This window comes from Pogona vitticeps, chromosome 3, assembly GCF_051106095.1.
Source record: "Pogona vitticeps strain Pit_001003342236 chromosome 3, PviZW2.1, whole genome shotgun sequence".
NCBI classification, from domain to species: domain Eukaryota; kingdom Metazoa; phylum Chordata; class Lepidosauria; order Squamata; family Agamidae; genus Pogona; species Pogona vitticeps.
In genome coordinates, this window is record NC_135785.1 from 156,112,234 (window position 1) to 156,125,551 (window position 13,318).

Genomic DNA, 13,318 nt, shown 5'->3' on the forward strand with positions numbered 1-13,318 from the left:
GTGTAAAAAAAGAGAAAAGAATACTTGTCCCACCACTGTGGAAGAAAGGTGTGCAACAGCTCTCAAAGGGTAAAGATGCATTGATCTATATAGAAACATGTGCAGGTGCTCTATCTCTCTCTTTTTTTCCTATCCACATTGTGTCATCAGTGAGCCATATATCAATTTGTATGCCAATGCGGCTGCCCTCTATGTTTAATTTTCTCTTTTCAACTTCTAACTGTGACTTGTGAGTGTCAGTTTTAACTGAAGAAACATGTGGCTGTGTTATTGTGCAATACTAATACCTCTAGGCTCTTCACTCCACCATGTGGTGGCCTCAGAAATTCGTGAATACCCCTGATTTCCACTCTCTGCATTTTCTTACAATTCCAATAGCGAAGCAAACCAAACTATGATGTAACAGTGAATGAGAGCATCATTCAAAGCACTACTGATTACGCTCAATCAAGCTACAGTTCCTGGAGCCAGCCCTACCATTCGGCCAGAGTAAGCTGGCTGCCTCAGACATCAGATAACGATTGCCATGAAATTGCTACAGTTACATTTTTAACTTTGTTATTGTTCTCTTTTTGTTGCCAGGAATAGGAAAAGGTAGCTAGGTGAATTTCAGTATTATGAACTGACAGAGTTGTGCCAGCTGGCTGTGGATGTTACACACCTTGGCTGGGGTCCAAGGTAGGAATCATTTCTTCTTCTCCCAGAAGGCTAGTTCTGATAATCCCATTCAATTGCCAAAACAATTGGAATTTTTATATTGTCTTGAGAAAAGGCGGATGAAGAAAAGTGTTAGAAGGCTGAGAAAACATGGTATTTTTTATCATTCCTAGATGGAGCTCATAAAGTGGTTCAAATATTATTTGAACAGGATGCTGTGTGTTTAATGGCTCCTGAGCATGAGACATGTCAAAATGAAGTCAATTCAAAACCCAGCCTCGTTCCACTTCAGGGAACAGTTGTGGAGGTGGAATTTGTTTCCCTCTCCCTTATGTTTGAAACTGCGTGTGATTATGCCTCAAAATCACTTCACACATAAAAGAGTTTAACTTGCAATCCCAAGTAAATATAAATAGGATTGCAAGCTTAGGCCCTAAAGCCCTGAATAAGTACTATATTATTTTCCTCATTGACGCTAATTAGGACCTAACTGACCCCACTGGCATTCCATTCTAAACAGAAAAAAAAGGAAAAGAAGAAAAAAGGAGAACACATTAAAACATGGCAAAACAGTTACTATATTTTATTATTCTTAAAGAACACTATTTAACATCTGACATTTATGTGAGGAGCTTCACTTTCTGTTATTTCTTAATTCCTTATTAGATATGCTTATGAAAGCAAAGATCTAAAACAGGGATATGCAATGGCTCCCCTTCCCAATTTGTGCTCAAAGAATGTCACACAGATTGGTGCCCAACCTTTTCTCCACCCTTGTAGAGATGCTGTGTGGCCACATTCTTTTCTGGTGCTATGCAGTATTGGTGTGTTTTTGGATCTCTGGAAGAAGAAAACAGTCTGGTGACTGGGGAAAAGCAAATGGATGTTACTTAGGTTATGGAGTTACACACAGAATCCCAACCCAGACATCACAAGGAAAAGAGAAGCAGGCGATGGCTGTTATGAATCTTGGCAAAGACACCACCATGTTGAGCAGCAAAATAAATCAATGTTTATGTGCGGGGATGAGAAAGGTACTGATTTCATTAAGACAGAAATATTTGGGTTTGATTCCCAGCCTTTTTAATATATATCTTGGAGAACAACTCAAAATTAGAGATGGGGGCATTCATATACGAATATGAATATGCCCCCACAGGTGCAGATAACGAGGGTCCACCCCCCTGGGGCCAGACTGACCACTCACAATTCTGCCACTGCTGCAAGCTCTGCAGTGCCTTCCTATAGCTCTGTTGCTCGCGATGGATTAACCACTCTGTGACCTGGCAGAGGCCCGTCATCCCGCCTTCTGGCAGGAGTGGCTAATTCAACATGAGCAATGGAGCAATAGGAAGGCACCACAGAGCTCATGGCAGCAGTGGAATTGTGAGTGGTCAGTCTGGCCCCAGGGGGTGAGACCCTCATTATCTGTACCTGTGTGGGGATATTTGTATACGAATACCCCACCTCTATTCAAAATCCATATAGGAATGCAGACGTTCCCTGACACATACGCACACAGACATGTATGCATGGCATATGTGCATGAATCCTAGTAGTATAAATAACTACATTTTCAAGAACCAGGGAAAGAAAGTGGTGACCACAAAGTCCATGCAACACGCTATCCTGGCATAAACACTTCAGTTTTTGCTGCAGCTGAATCAACCACAACACAGACAGCAGCTGCTACTGCCTGGTGACCTCCCACAAAGACATTTGGAATGTGCAAATGATATCTTGGTTTTCATTGGGGATAAACCTGTCCATCTCCTCCTTTGGTGCCAAGTCACCATCTTCCTTGTAAGGTAATGATATTTTTAATTTCCTTTCCCCCATTTTTAATCACATAACATACTTTTAATTTAAACATTTTGATCTTTACTGAATTTACCATGGAGGAATTGGGGATGCCATTCAGTCCTGTGACTGCCCCGGCTCTTTACCTCACCCCATGGTAGCATAAAAACACCCCTCTGCAGCCTCAGTAGAAACTGGCTCTGATTCAGTTGGTATTTACACACTTATCTCAAGACAGTATATATCCCTAGTTCACACTTCTTTGTTGCTCTTTTCAGGATCTATCTGTCTATGGCTGATCTTCAGAACAAAACAAAACAGCAGTTAGGATAATTACAAGTGACTGTGAATAATTTTTTTAAACACCTTCAGCCATTTTCATTATACAATTCAGGTTGATTGACACTCAGGCCGTATGAACTCTATAGCCTCTGGCTGCCTAGTTCTGGTAATGAGGCCTTTTTAATTTCAGCATTATGAAGGACATCCCTGTGGTTTCACCTCCAGGTGACACATCTCCATTGGAAGTAACACTTTTCCCGTTCTTTTTTGCAATTTGTGATCTTGTTATCCTTTAAATATATGAGGACAGAGTTCATTCTTCAAGAGAGAACCAACTGGTGCTCAGCTTTAATTTACAAGGAAATAGCACAAGGCTCTCATAGATGCATATTCTTATCATTTAGATTCTGCAACCAGAAACATTGCCTGCCAGGTTTAATTGGGCACAGCATCATCAGGTTCAGTGGTGCAGCAAGGTGGGAGATTTTGTGTCCAATATAACATGTTAAAATGCCTCATATCTTTGTAATTGGTTTTCCTGTTTTCCAGCTCATCTCTACCAATATGGTCTTCTGGAAAAGGTACCAAGGAAGGAGAGGATCGGCCAAAGAAATTCTGCTGTCTATGACACAGACAGCATCTTAAAAAGCAGAGACATCACCTTGCCAACAAAAGTCCGAATAGTCAAAGCTATGGTTTTTCCTGTTGTGATATATGGATGTGACAGCTGGACCATAAAAAAAGCATACCGCCGAAGAATTGATGCCTTTGAATTGTGGTGCTGGAGGAGGCTCTTGAGAGTCCCCTGGACTGCAAGGAGAACAAACCTATCAATTCTAAAGGAAATCAACCCTGAGTGCTCACTGGAAGGACAGATCCTGAAGCTGAGAAGAGAAGACTCCTTGGAAAAGACCTTGATGTTAGGAAAGTGTGATGGCAAGAGGAGACGGGGACGACCGAGGATGAGATGGCTGGACAGTGTCTGCGAAGCAACCAACATGAAATTGACAGACCTCTGGGAGGCAGTGGAAGATAGGAGGGCCTGGCGTGCTCTGGTCCATGGGGTCACGAAGAGTCGGACACGACTAAATGACTAAACAACAACAACAACATGACACAGAAGCAAAATTCCACCCCTCAGTCCCAAAGTCAATGTGTACTTTAACGAGCTAATCCAGTCATTTTGACAACTGAAGCAGAAGATCTCACAAGAGTCTTTCCTGAAACCAGGAAGTAAAGAATGCAATTACATAATGAAGAATTTTCTGCCATTTTTTTACTTCAAACATCTGCTGGTGATAGTTGCTCTCTCACTGTGGCAGGACCCTGGCAATGGGAAATGGGAAACTGATGACCTCTTTTGCAGAAGGAAAACCATCCAAAATATCCTTTCTGTATAGGATGGGATGAAAAGCATAAGACACCAGAGTTGTCTTTATGATCATACTTTCCTCCCCATGACCTTGTCATTAGATGGTCTTTCAGATTTTGTATGGAATGTTTCCCATTCCAAAAGTTTAAAACACCTCTCTGAAGCATTAGCTACTGTCATTAGGAGCTTTAAGCCTTTCATTTTGCCTTTGGAAGGTGGTCACACAGATCTTCCTTGAAACATGTCATCCACTTTTTCTTCTTCTGAGCAACAGCAAAGTCAAGGCGATATAAATAGGTCACATTCAGAGCAATGTAGATGGTTGCCCACTTTTGCCTCTAATAGAGCCAAGCATCGGGTTAAAGAAAAAGTCAGTCCTCATTCTAAAGTGGCTGGATTTGTGTGCCATCTCACAAATGTTCTGTTCTTCTTGGCTCCCCCTGTACAAAACATCTTTTGGATGGGAGAATTATTTTGTTTATCTAACCTCCGCCCCTTTGAGAAAAGCATTCATACCTTTGCGTTTTCATTGTATGCCATCAGCCATTTTGGAGGGGAGATATGATAACATCTGATTTCATCAAAGGCTCTGTACAGTAGTGCCTCGCTTAATGCTGTTAATCCGTTCCAGGAAAATCGCTGTTAAGCGAAAACGTCATAAAGCGAAAATAAAAAGCCCATTGAAACGCATTGAAAACTGTTCAATGTGTTCTGATGGGCTAAAAACTCACAGTCCAGTGAAGATCCTCCATATGGTGGCCATTTTCGGTGCCTGTATAGCGAGGAATCTGTCCCTAAACACAGCGGGGGACCATTTTAATCATCCAGTGGCCATTTTGAAAACCCGACAATCAGCTATAAAGATAGTTGTAATGTGAAGAATCGGTTCCCGAAGCAGGGAACCGATCATCACAAAGCAAAATTACCCCATTTAGACCATCATTTTACGATTGCAAAAGTGATCGCAAAAACGTCGTTGTGAAGCGGATTCATCGTAATGCGGGATAATCGTAAAGTGGGGCACAACTGTATGTGTGGATAAGGAGAGGTGCTTTCTATTATTTATTAAGTTGCCCTTTATATGAGCACCCCAGAAACCAAGTTCCTGCTGACATTCTCAGACTTCTGTGTAATAGACCCCCTTGGCTCAACTTTGTACACTGCTTGTGCGTAGGGATGTAACAGCTATCTATCAAGTAACAAAAATTGATTTGGCAGCAAAGAAAATATGTGCCAAGCATCAAAAGTCTTAAGAAAAAAGGGAAGTTATGTCATCTTGGATTTATGTATAGATAGATATACAGGGCCAGTGCAGTTTTGTGTTGCTGTTGATACTGTGGTGACCTATGGTTCTAAACAATAAAGCTTGTTCTGTTCAAGACATGTTGCAGATGGACATTTTCATATAGGGAGCAAGATTGGTTTACAGAGCTTGCAAACATGAAATACCAGTGTGTATGTGTCTGTGTGCATGTAGGAGAGAAAGCTTACTAGTTTTCTCACATCAGCAGAAATAAATTCTAATGCTTTAATGGGACTATAGAAAAATTGATTTTATAAATCGTCCTTATGAAATATTTACATACATTCATTTCTTATGAGCTATAAAAATACTTATGCTGCAAATTCCACTCTCTTAAGAACCATCATTCATTTTATTAAGTCTTTTAAAAATTAAATATGTAGTCAAAGTCCTCTGGAATGAACATAAAAATATGTTATAGGGCAAAATTTATTTATTTTCAAATGCACTTTAAAAACCCAATGTTTTGAAAATTAATTTTTTAAAAAATCTTGGGCCGTAAAGCAATCAGCAGTTTTATACTGTGTGTTATTGGAAATTATAGCCAGCTCTGAAAGTTTTTCAAAAGCATCTAACCACCACCAACAAAATTAGTGAGCTCGCAAAACAATTCATCTGGTTATGTTTACACATACAGTGGCTGGAAAACATGGATTCATCTGCTGTAGAAGGGAAACTACAGAAAAATATGTGCTGTTCTGCCACAGAAAAAGTGATGGGCTACCTCTTCTAGGCAATGGGACTGAATTTCAGTTTAGGAAATATCCACAGCTCTCATAGCTTCCATATGATGAAGTAGATTGCTCATGAATAGGAAGCTGTAGTACAGAATAAGGTATTTAATTACCAAAAATTTCCCTTGCCAATCACATCATTGCCCTTCTGCAGATGAAACTTACATGACAGAATTTCAGCAATTGGTTTCTTTTTTTAATTAACTAGACATAAATAAAAGATCCTCATTTTTTTTTCTTGTTCCTTCCTTGTCCAGAGAACTCCACCTCCCAATATCTCTTTTAAATGTATGTACCCCTTGTAGTGTTCCCCTTTATTATGTCAATGGTTCATGTTTGCTATGTTAATTGTTCATGCATATTCATGTTGCTGAGAGGCGGAGCTGAGAGAGATGTGATAAGAGGCGGAGCCTGAGAGAGAGTCAGTCAGAGAAAGAGAGAGGGAGAGACTATGAGTACGAGTACCATGAGAGAGTGGAGAAGGAGTGTGGAGTTTGGGGAAATCTGAGAGGTGATTAGAGTTAAGAGTGTATTATCAAACAGAAGATTGTTGTTAATAATAAATTTACCTATAGAAGATATTAATGAACCAATATCAATTTCTGTAATCAATAAACAAAAGTTATATTTAAAAGACTTTGAAGTGTGGAACTAAATCTTCATCTTCCTGAAGTAATGGTGATTTAGTGATCACCTGGTGGCAGCAGTGTAAAAGAAGGGATTGTTTGCCTTTGAGTGCTCTGAGTCTTGACGGTCAAGCAAAGGGGCACGAGGGTGAACGCCACACCCCTTTAAACAAATCAATATGAATAAATAAATAAAAAGAAATAGCTGTATATGCTATTTAACTGTATAAATAGGCATCTTCTGGCTGGACTCCTAGCATTTATTTTCTCTGTTACACAACTCCTCTACACAATGTCTACTCGGGGCAGCTGAGTACCTTCGTGAGGTAAAGCACACTTCAATCTAATGCAGTGTAGACAAATTGCTATTGTCTTGTGCTTTGGAAAGGCAATCATCCTGGCTCCAGAAAGAGCGTTGTATACAAATGGGTTTTTGAAATCCCCCACTATGTTTCTGGAGACCATTTTACCAAATTTCTTCAGGAGAAGAAGAAATTCTTCTCCAGATTCTCAGAGGTCGTATTCATCACTACAGTACAGTTGAGTACAGCTTTGTTTTCTCCTTGAAGGATTGTCTTGTTGCCATGGCAACTGGCAAAATCAACTATGTTGACAGCCTGGTCATCATTCTCAGGGCCCTCTCCCAAGTATTATTTTAGGGTGTTGTTGTATTGGCTATAGTAGGGAGGCAACCATCAAGAAAAAATTGTGTAGATTTTGGATATAACTGTGGAAATAGCCTTCTGTTTCTAGGAGGTTAAAAAAAAGAATAACTTATAATTTTTGCTGGGGAGGCTTTCTGATACATTTTGTCTTAACACTTGTCATTTTTAAGAGTTTAGTACCATCTGTAAGGCTTCCCAAACATAATTTTTTTAGGGGGCAGTTTGTCCAGTCTGCTGGTGAGACTTTTTCACTAGTGCGAGCATCCATTATCTACCTCCTTGGATAGCACGAGATACAGTGGTCTCACTTGATCGATCTGGTAGGGGAGGTGTATGGAGTGGAGTATATCCTCTGGGTTCCCATCTCCTTTCAGCCTCTTCACCACTTGCTGTAGCCGAGGAAAGATATCTGCAGTTTGGACTCTTTTTCCAGACTACTGCACTAGAACTCTTGGTTGCTTCTTAGGAAAGGGGGGCTGCATTGGTGCTCCCATCACATTTTGATAGATCGGCAACTGTCCCGGTTAAGGGGCAGTTTGCATAATTTTAATTATGGTTGATTAAATTTAAAAACAAAAGGAAAGAAAGTAAGGCAGGGAATCTTAAGCAATGGTAGGGGCACACGAGGAAGCAGCTAGGCTGATGGGCTGGTCCAGCAAGGGCTGTTGCCACCAGGCCATGGCTTAGATTTCTAAGGAGAAGAAAACAACTAAACAAACAAACAAACAAACAAACAAACAAACAAACAAACAAACAAACAAACAAACAAACAAACAAACAAACAAACAAACAAACAAACAAACAAACAAACAAACAAACAAACAAGGAGCAAGACAGCGACGAAGAGGGAAAAATTGGGTTTTGGTCACATTTTAGAAGTGTTTTGGCTCGTGCGCCCCCCTCGCCTCCCCCTACTGACCAGTAGGCCATTTTGTTGTTGTTGTTTAGTTGTTAAGTCGTGTCTGACTCTTTGGAGCATGCCAGCCCTCCTGTCTTCCACCACCTCCCAGATATTGGTCAAATTCATGTTGGTCGCTTCAGTGACACTGTCCAACCATCTCATTCTCTGTTGTCCCCTTCTCCTCTTGCCTTCACACTTTCCCAACATCAAGGTCTTTTCCAGGGAGTCTTCTCTTCTCATGAGATTGCCAAAGTATTGGAGCCTCAGCTTCAGGATCTGTCCTTCCAGTGAGCACTCAGGGTTGATTTCCAGTCCAGGGGACTCTCAAGAGTCTCCTCCAGCACCACAATTCAAAAGTGTCAATTCTTCGGCAGTCAGCTTTCTTTATGGTTCAGCTCTCACTTCCTTACCTTGCTACTGGAAAAACCATAGCTTTGACTATGCAGACCTTTGTCGGCAGAGACCAGGGTCTCTGCTTTTTAAGATGCTGTCTAGGTTTGTCATTGCTTTCCTTCCAAGAAGCAGGCGTCTTTTAATTTCATGACTGCTGTCACCATCTGCAGTGATCATGGAGTCCAAGAAAATAAAATCTGTCACTGCCACCATATCTTCCCCTTCTATCTGCCGGGAGGTGATGGGACCAGTGGCCATTATCTTAGTTTTTTTTTTAATGTTGAGCTTCAGACCATTTTTTGTACTCTCCTGTTTTGCCCTCATTAAGAGGTTCTTTATTTCCTCCTCACTTTCTGCCATCAGAGTGAAATCATCTGTATATCTGAGGTTATTGATATTTCTTCTGGCAATCTTAATTCTGGCTTGGGATTCCTCCAGTCCTGCCTTTCACACGACGTATTCGGCATATAAGTTAAAGAATCAGTGAGACAATATTCAGCCTTGTCGTACTCCTTTCCCAATTTTGAACCAATCAGTTGTTCCATATCCAGTTCTAACTGTTGCTTCCTGTTCCACATATAGGTTTCTCAGGAGGTAGATAAGGTGGTCAGGCACTCCCATTTCTTTAAGGACTTGCCATAGTTAGCTGTGGTCCACACAGTCAAAGGCTTTTGCATAGTCACTGTTCACATTGGCATGTAGTTATGATACACGGTTCCCCGATACCACTGCTTGGCATGGAAAAAAACACACCTCATCCACTTTTGTTTCTACTTAGAATGATTCACTCTTTCCCTTTAAGAGGTGGCCCATGTTCTCCTGGAACAGGGCTAGGCCATGCAATCTTTTGGGGATGATTCACTGAGATGAAAAAGAGCTCTTTGTTCTGCCTTCCTGGGATGAGTTCCGAGAGTTAAAATAGATTGCACTGAAGATAAGGACCTTTTAAACACCAGCTGGATCGCACCACATTTCACAGTGAGGACAGACCCTCTGTTCCTAAATGAACATCAAGGACAGTTATTCCAAAATACATCCACACAACATTCACTAAGCATTTGGAATAACTGGCATTTCTACACCTGGTATATCACTAGCTGCTTTTTCTCGAATGGCTCTCATAGAAGGATGACTAGGTACTGGCTGTAAGATACAATTAACATTAATTTCCCTTTAGGACAATGGAATTTACTTCCAGCACAAAAACTTGCTTTTCAGTCACAGTACAAGTAACTGCATTCCCCTCCTCATGGTCCCTCCCTAACACAAAACCCTAATAACCATCGATAGCAGAATCCCTTCTGCAATCGCAGTGCAAAATCATTCTTTCCTGACACATCAAACACAAACATGCAGATTGCTTTTCTTTCCTCTTGTAGTTTCGGCAGCAGATTCAGGCTCAGCCTTATCAGTGCGATTTTGCCCGAGGCTTGTTAAGGATTTTCAAAACGGAAATCACTCACCTGTCAGTGGCTCAAACTCTGCTTGAGAATTTTTCAAAGTGTTCTATGATGCAGTGGGTGAGCCCTACAAGTGTCGGGGCTTGTATTATTAATTCCCTTCTTCGTGTCTGAACTCATTTACCCAAGCTGGTAAATATCTTTTAACAAGCAAAAAGGAGAGAGAAGTTTTCTCAGGCACAAATTTATAGCTGTTGCATTTTTCACAGGGAGTATTTTCACGTTTCTTCAGTAAGCAACAGAACTGTTTTCTTTTCACATTGATAAGCTAACATTTCTCCCTCTAGGCTCTGCTGGTTGGTGTAGCTCAAGGATGGAATTTTTTATTTTTCTCTCCTCCCATTAATTCTGCAATCTCTGGTATGTGGCTGCTATCAGGACACCCTTGATAAAGTAGCCCTGTTTCATTTTATCTGGAGTGCAGCCAGCTATCAGATTTGGCAAGGTACCAATAATGAACTGTACACACAACATTTAAAGGGCAGTGGAAAGCTTCCCAGTTACAAAGCTTGATTTGGGCTTTTAGCACAGCAACTAATGCAGTCAGGAGAGAACCAGAAGCAAAGATGTGGCTAAAAAGTGAGCTATGACAGGGAGCTGTGTTTTTGTCAAGATGATTTTGTCTAGCATCCACAGAGGAATCAGCACTGATTCAATCCTCCTTCAGTGACTTTTGAAAATCACTGATGTCTGAAACATTTCCCCCACCCCAGCAATGCTAGAGTTAGGTATGGAATTTTGGTCCAATTTGTTCCTTTTAGAAGCATTTTTGAAATTTAATAAATTTCTCCATATCAGAAGAAACATAAACATGGGGTGGGGGGACACCAGAAATGACAAGAGTCATCTGGGCACAGGGCTTTGAGCTTATATCTCTTGAAACTCTCATTTGGAATCCCTGTGTATTCAACCATAAGAGTGGCAAACAAGGTGCCCTCTTCTTTTTCTGGCAGTGTCTTCATCTTTATCATGTGTAAGGCACTCCGGAACAACATGGGGCTCTCTAGGCTGGGAACAACTGCAGGGAGTTGCATATAGTGAATTCAGCCATCCGAGTAACAAAGGTTAAGAACCACTGATATAGGCTACATGATTTTAAGTCCCTCTTTTAGTCTCTTCCAGTGCTTTGTAACGTTTTGCCTTGCCGGAGCAGAATCTGAAGAGCTGAAAAGCTTGCTCACATGTTTTTGGTTGGCTTAATAAATTTATCACCACAAAATGGATTTTAGAATGTTTTTTCTCTTAATAGCCAACACAGCTACCCCACCTTTTCTGTATTATCAATTTCATTCAGCTGTGTTTTTGCTAGGTTCTAGCAGCCAGAATCATCACTAGCCAGCATCTTGCTAGAAAACAGAGGAAAGAACCAATAAAAGTGACAGAAGTTGAACTGAAAGAATATACTACCAGAAGTTACAGTTCTTGGCATCTGCAGCCTTGATATGTGTATGTTTTAAGAAACAGCTTTCAGGGGATGTCTGACCTTTCCGTGGAAAAGGCCAGGCAGTGACATAGGTAAGATTTCTGATTTCTCCAAGCTTTTACATAGAGACCTTCAAGTTAATACACCTACATTGAAACCTAAACATATAACTCTCCCAAGGGTAGAAAACGTGTAGATCTTACATATATAGTTCTTAATGAAAAAAAACAGAATGCAGTACTCTAAAAATGTGTAACTCAAGGTAGAAGAGAAAATGAAATTCTTTCCTTTACTGAAACACACACAAATCCCTTGCTCCCCCAAGTCCCGAAATGAAGACGCCAGACAACAACAATTTTTTGGTTTTAAACATGGGCCACACTTTATTAACACATCCAATTTATTCAGCCAAATAGTAATTCCAGATCCAAATTGAGAGGGGCCTGCGGTAGTGCGGGGAAATAACACCAAATAACCTTATATGCCAATGGGCGAGTCCCAGTCCCGAGGTTCCAGCTGTCTACCGACCGGAGAAACCTGCAAGACTTAATAAAAAACACCCCGGACCTCCAGCCATCGTATTTGATGACTTTTGGTCCGAAAGTGTACCAGCGCATCAGTTACCTTCAGTCCTGTAATCGCACGATCCGCAGAAACCGTCAGCACTGACGCGCTGTTTGCTTAATGAATTATTACCAAAGGGAGACACCGTGACGACCAGTTATTCCCGCACTACCCGCCAGTGTGACCGAGTATAAATATCCCTCCATCAAAAGCCCCAACCAAAACCCCCATTTCCAGTGTGGGATAGGCGAAAAATCCCCCCATCCACAAGCCAATCAGGATGAAGGTCAAAAATTCCTATCCGGCCCCATAAGAAAAACAGGCGACCCCGAACACACTAGAAATAAGGGCGGGCGGGCGGGTGCACACGGCAAAAGGGCCCTTGTGACGCATCGGCGCTTCTTTAAATAGCGCCGATTCGCGCCACTGCACCACGTGGCCCTTTGTTGTCGGCGCCTCCCGGAACTGGGGGAGCAAAACAACGCCGCACTTCCGAAGGCGTTGCCCCCGCCTCTCCGCGCGCGTACACTTGCTCCCCCAAGTCCCGAAATGAAGACGCCAGACAACAACAATTTTTTGGTTTTAAACATGGGCCACACTTTATTAACACATCCAATTTATTCAGCCAAATAGTAATTCCAGATCCAAATTGAGAGGGGCCTGCGGTAGTGCGGGGAAATAACACCAAATAACCTTATATGCCAATGGGCGAGTCCCAGTCCCGAGGTTCCAGCTGTCTACCGACCGGAGAAACCTGCAAGACTTAATAAAAAACACCCCGGACCTCCAGCCATCGTATTTGATGACTTTTGGTCCGAAAGTGTACCAGCGCATCAGTTACCTTCAGTCCTGTAATCGCACGATCCGCAGAAACCGTCAGCACTGACGCGCTGTTTGCTTAATGAATTATTACCAAAGGGAGACACCGTGACGACCAGTTATTCCCGCACTACCCGCCAAAACATGAGGACTAGCGTCAGCTATGTCCCATGAACCCACCAAAAGGGCCAAGTTCCACAAGCAGGCCCCCTCGCAAATCCTCCAAAAATATGTCCAGCCCTGCCTCAGACAGGTGGACCCCATCCTCACGGAAATACTCCGGCTTGGCTGCCTTAATCCTGTGATGTCTAATCACAGA

General features: G+C 41.8%; 1 long non-coding RNA gene across 1 annotated transcript; it reads right to left on the reverse strand.

The window, feature by feature from the left end:
• Positions 1-246: 246 nt before the first annotated feature.
• LOC140705800 (uncharacterized) lies at positions 247-11,924 on the reverse strand. Its single transcript, XR_012085323.2, has 2 exons — positions 10,197-11,924; positions 247-1,522 (listed from the first exon to the last, which is right to left on the reverse strand). It is a non-coding gene; the product is annotated as an uncharacterized LOC140705800 (long non-coding RNA).
• Positions 11,925-13,318: the final 1,394 nt, after the last annotated feature.